The sequence below is a fragment of the Macrotis lagotis genome, chromosome 3 (genome assembly GCF_037893015.1).
Source record: "Macrotis lagotis isolate mMagLag1 chromosome 3, bilby.v1.9.chrom.fasta, whole genome shotgun sequence".
NCBI classification, from domain to species: domain Eukaryota; kingdom Metazoa; phylum Chordata; class Mammalia; order Peramelemorphia; family Peramelidae; genus Macrotis; species Macrotis lagotis.
The window spans coordinates 96,532,040-96,537,006 of record NC_133660.1 but is presented as its reverse complement, the minus strand read 5'-3'; positions in this window follow the sequence as shown (position 1 = coordinate 96,537,006).

The window sequence follows — 4,967 nt, the reverse complement described above, 5'->3', positions numbered from 1 at the left end:
AGGGAACCCCTGACTCCAGGGCTGGTGCTCTAACCACTGTGCAGCCTACTATCCCACAATGAAGAAATTTGAAGGCAAAATACATTTTCCCCTGTTTGTATAAATTTTATGCTTTTTCATGTGTTGAAAAAAATATCCCACAACCAAAATACCAATGACTTTGGGAAAAAATTGAAAAAAAATTTTGACTTAACTGAGATTTTTGGAATTCTGGACACATAGCATTTTAGACAATTATCAGCAAAGTGTAAATTGGTGGCATTTTCTATGTTGCATTTAAAACAAACATACAAACAAACAAGCACAAAACCTCAAATGTTGGCTTTGTAGATTGTCATAGTCAAATAATTTGTCACTTTGATGTCAGCTTGTCAATAATGATACTTACCAACTTTTGTAATCTGGATAGCACTCTAATGACTGGTGCCATTTGTCATTGGGAACAAAATCAAGGCTTTTCTGGTTTGGGAGAATTTGCTCAAGCTTGCAGTGAGAGGGATAATGTTTGAGAACCTAGGGCCATCCAGATGCCATATTAAGGTTAATTGATAAGCCTTTATGAAATACCTACTTTATGTAAAGCATTGCACTGAATGGTGTCAAACAGTTAGTTGGTGTCTGAGATGGTGTCTGAACTCAGATCTTCCTGCCTCTAAGTGTGTAACTTTATTTGCTATTTTACTCTCATAGGAATAAAGTTACATAAAAAAATGAAAGTAAAACGAATCTCTACCCTCAAGTACCTGACACTCTACTATGACTAGAAGAGAGGATCCAATACATAAATAGGAAAAATATTAAACTAAGAGGTGGTTCTTGAACCCTGAAGAAACTAAAGCTTCTAAGAGCTTTTTGGATAGATTACATTACAAAAGAAAGAGTAGGTAATAGAATATTTAATTTGGGGAAAGAGTATGACAATAAGTTTAAATGAAACTCAGAAGATGTGAAGGGGATAATTGAAAAATGTTGAAAAGTTAGTTTGTGGTGAGACTATGAAATGTGAAGCTAAAAACTTGCTAATTTATTCTGTTGGCAATAGACAATGAAGATTTTTGTGAAGGGATGTGACATACTGAAGAAGAGACAGTATGGTGGAATGGATAAAAAAAAGCAAACCAATACTGGATTTAGACACAGAGAAACTTAATTTGATTTGTATTCCTGCCATTTGCTCTCTGAATGACTTTGGGAAAGTGATTTTACTCTCTCTGATTCCAAATCTGGTAGGAGCATTAATCGTAAATGTTTAACAGTAGGCTGTCAAGAAAAAGTCTGCACAAAAGGTTTCTTAGTTTAATTTATATTACTAGCAGTTTCTAAATTATTTTCTTATATATATAGATTATCAATGATATGATAAATGAGGTCCTGATTTGCAGCATTTGCTAGTTTCTGAGGTATGAATATTCATACTGAAATTTTAATACTTCGGTCTCATGAGTCAAGTCTGACTGACATAGGCTTTATTTCTTGATAAGTTGAGGGAGAAGGGGGCAAAGAGGTGGTGCAGTGGACAGAGCACCAGTCCTGGAGTCAGGAGTACCTGAGTTCAAATCTGACCTCAGACAATTAAAATTACCTATTTGCGTGGCCTTGGGCAAACCACTTAATCCCATTTATCTTGCAAAAAAACACTAAAAAAATCAAGGGAGAAGGAGTAGATGTCTTTTAAAGTTTTTTTTTTCTGACATAAACCATTATCCTACCACTTGTGATTTCAAGGTAATTTATGTGAAGGATAGATTAGAAAAGATAATAACTGAACAAAAGTATGATCAATTAGAATTCCATTATAATGATGCATATGAGAAGAAGAGTTCATAAGAGTGGTGGCCATATGAGTGGAGAGAAGAGATGAATATGAGAATATTCCATACAGTGATCAACTTATGATTATGTTTTGAGAATCTATGGTTGATTTGTGGTGAAAAGGATCAGGACTCAAATCCCACCTCTGGAGTTCACTAAGTGTATCATTTTGGTCAGCTCATTTGATGTCTTTATATAACCCTCCGAGTTCTCATCCATGAAAGAGTGATGGTAAAATTTGCCTTACCTTCTCTGAGATTTATTGTGAGAAAATGCTCTGTGTGGCCCTTAAGATACTATGTGATCATGAGTTCTCCTGAGTTTTCTATTATAAAGTCACATTCTAGGACCTTGTTATGACCTTTTCAAAAATGTGACAACAAAGGCTTTCTTGGATTGGTAATTTCAAAATGAAAGGTTAAGTGCAAAAATTGCTTCCCCAAAACAATGTTCTTCAGAGTGAAGTGTCACACAGCAGAAAGATGGGCCAGAGCATGATCTTTGTTTAAAGGACTTAGTTAATAAAGAAAGAAAAGGGGCTCATTATAAGAAAATGTTTTATATATATATATATATATATATATATATATATATATATATATAGAGAGAGAGAGAGAGAGAGAGAGAGAGAGAGAGAGAGAGAGAGAGAGAGAAGGAGAGAAAGAGAGAGAGACACACTAGAGAATTGTCATAAGCTCTATCATTTCTATCATTGGTGGATATTTTCTTTAAGGCTTAAGCAGATTTTTTAAAAAAGGTATTTACTGACAACATGAAATTGCCTTAAACATTTGAAAGTTTATTTCCATTACTAACATACAAGAACATAAAGGTTTTTGCTGGAAGGATAGAAAAAGTGTGTTGTTGCTTTAAATTCAGCAGACTTTTATTGGGTTATTTTATTAGGGCCAGCTGGATATAATAGTGGATAAAATATAGGACCTGGAATCAGAAAGACCTGAATTTGATTCCAGTCTCAGACATTAACTAGCCACGTCCCACTGGGCAAATAGGTTAACTTCCATATCTAAATTTTCTCATCTATAATTTGGAGATATAATAGTGCATTAATATCTATCTATCTATCTATCTATCTATACAGGTTTCTTGTGAGGATAAATAAATCACTTCTGCAAACCTCAAATATATATATATATATATATATACATATATATATATATATATATTAGCTATTAGTATTATTGAACATTAGTGTGGGAGAGTATTAATATTCATTACTATATTAGTAAATATTTGTTTACTAATGCAAGTATTAATATATTGGTAATTATAATATATTAGCATTAGTACATATTAGTAGAATGTAAATTCCTGAATGGCAGAAACTTTTTCATTTTTGTCTTTCTTTTACCAGGGCCACTTGGCACATAGGGAATAGTAGATACTCAACAACAACAACAACAACAACAAAAACAACAAAATGGCAGTTCAGAGTTGGCTTTTCTATATAAGGTTGAGGATTTTAAGCGAGGAGAGTTACAGCCAGACCTTTGCCTAACAAAGATGATTTTATATTATACAATGCAATGAAATCAAGGAGAGATTGGAAACAGGGAGACCAGTTGCTATTGTAATAGTCTAGGTAAGAAGTAATAAGGGTGATAGCCATGTGAGTAGAAAGAAGGGGAGAGAAATACATGATAGTAAGGAAGTTAGTTTCAACAAAATTTGGTATTTGACTGAAATTAGAGGGTGAGAGAAAGGGAAGATGCCAATTCTCATGCTTTTTGAAACTGGGGAACTGGTAGAATGATTGTGGCCTCAACAGAAAGAAGTCAGTTTGGAAGAAGGACAGGTTTATGAGGAAAAGTTATGAGCCCATTTGGAAAGAGTGAGTTTAAGAGGCTAAATGAGACAACCAGGTGGAGATTTCCATGAACCCAAATTTTACCTCTTCTAAGGAGCTATTTTAAGAGATAAAAGAAATTCATTATAATAAATAGAAATTTGTTTTCTGTTAAGAAGAACTTAGAATAAAAACTTGGGGCCCTTTGGAAACATCATAAGTTTGCCTGGTGCTTCTATGGTTCCCATCAACAAGTAACCAGATGCATAGATTCATTGGTTATATCTAGAAAAAAAATCTTGCCTTGGGTCATAATAGTGCGATCTTTTCCCTTTTAAATCTTAAAGAACAGAATTTTCTAGGACAGAATAACAGCCACTTACGATCAAGGGAGAAAACTCTTTTAAATTCTATTCAGATTTCATGTAAGTAGCAAAAGAATATACCAATCCCAAGAGTGTGGGCCCTGAGGAAGGACTAGTCATTGCCAATTTTTACTGTAGTGATTTTTTCCTCTTTCATTGTATTTGGCATTTTAAGTACAAGGATTTGTAACAACTCCTGCCTAAGGCAGTCAGTTTGGAAGATGAGACTTCTGTGAGACTTGGAAAACACAAACATTGCATGAGAAATTGAAATTACCAACCTATGTATAGATTGTGTTTTCTGTAACTTAAGGAAGGTTGACTGCCAACTGCGCTGCAGTCTTTTATTAAATTTGGTACTTGGCGGTCCTTTTCTGAGTTTCCCTTACTTACATTCATTTCTTATTGTTTTCAGACATGTTCTGTTTGTTGTCTCATTTTTTCCATTAAGCATTGGAATGAATTAAAAAAATTACATATGATTGAACAGAAGATATATTTTCTTTTTCCAAATTAAAAATAAAGTTCTGATTTCAAAATTGAAGGTTAAATATGCATAATATATATTTTCAATGCATCTGAATCAATATAAACTATATATAATTTTAATTACTAATTGGTAAATGTATACCCTAAATATTAACATAGTATGAATAAAGGATTTTATTTTTTCTGCCAAATAGAATTATTTTTAGATTGAAATGGATATAACAAAAATAGTTAATAAGGAGTTCTAAATATAATTCTCAATATAAATAAGAAAATGATTAAGGAAGTACCCAAGTTGGTGAAATCAAATCACCTAGCCAAAGGATAGAATGAATCCTTAGGGACTGAAAGAACTTTCAAATGTGATTGTTGAACTGTGCCTTATTATATACATGCATACATACAACACACACATGCACCCATGTGTGTATGTAAACATGTACAATTTAAATATTATAATATAAATGTAAATCTGTGTATCTTCACATGACATT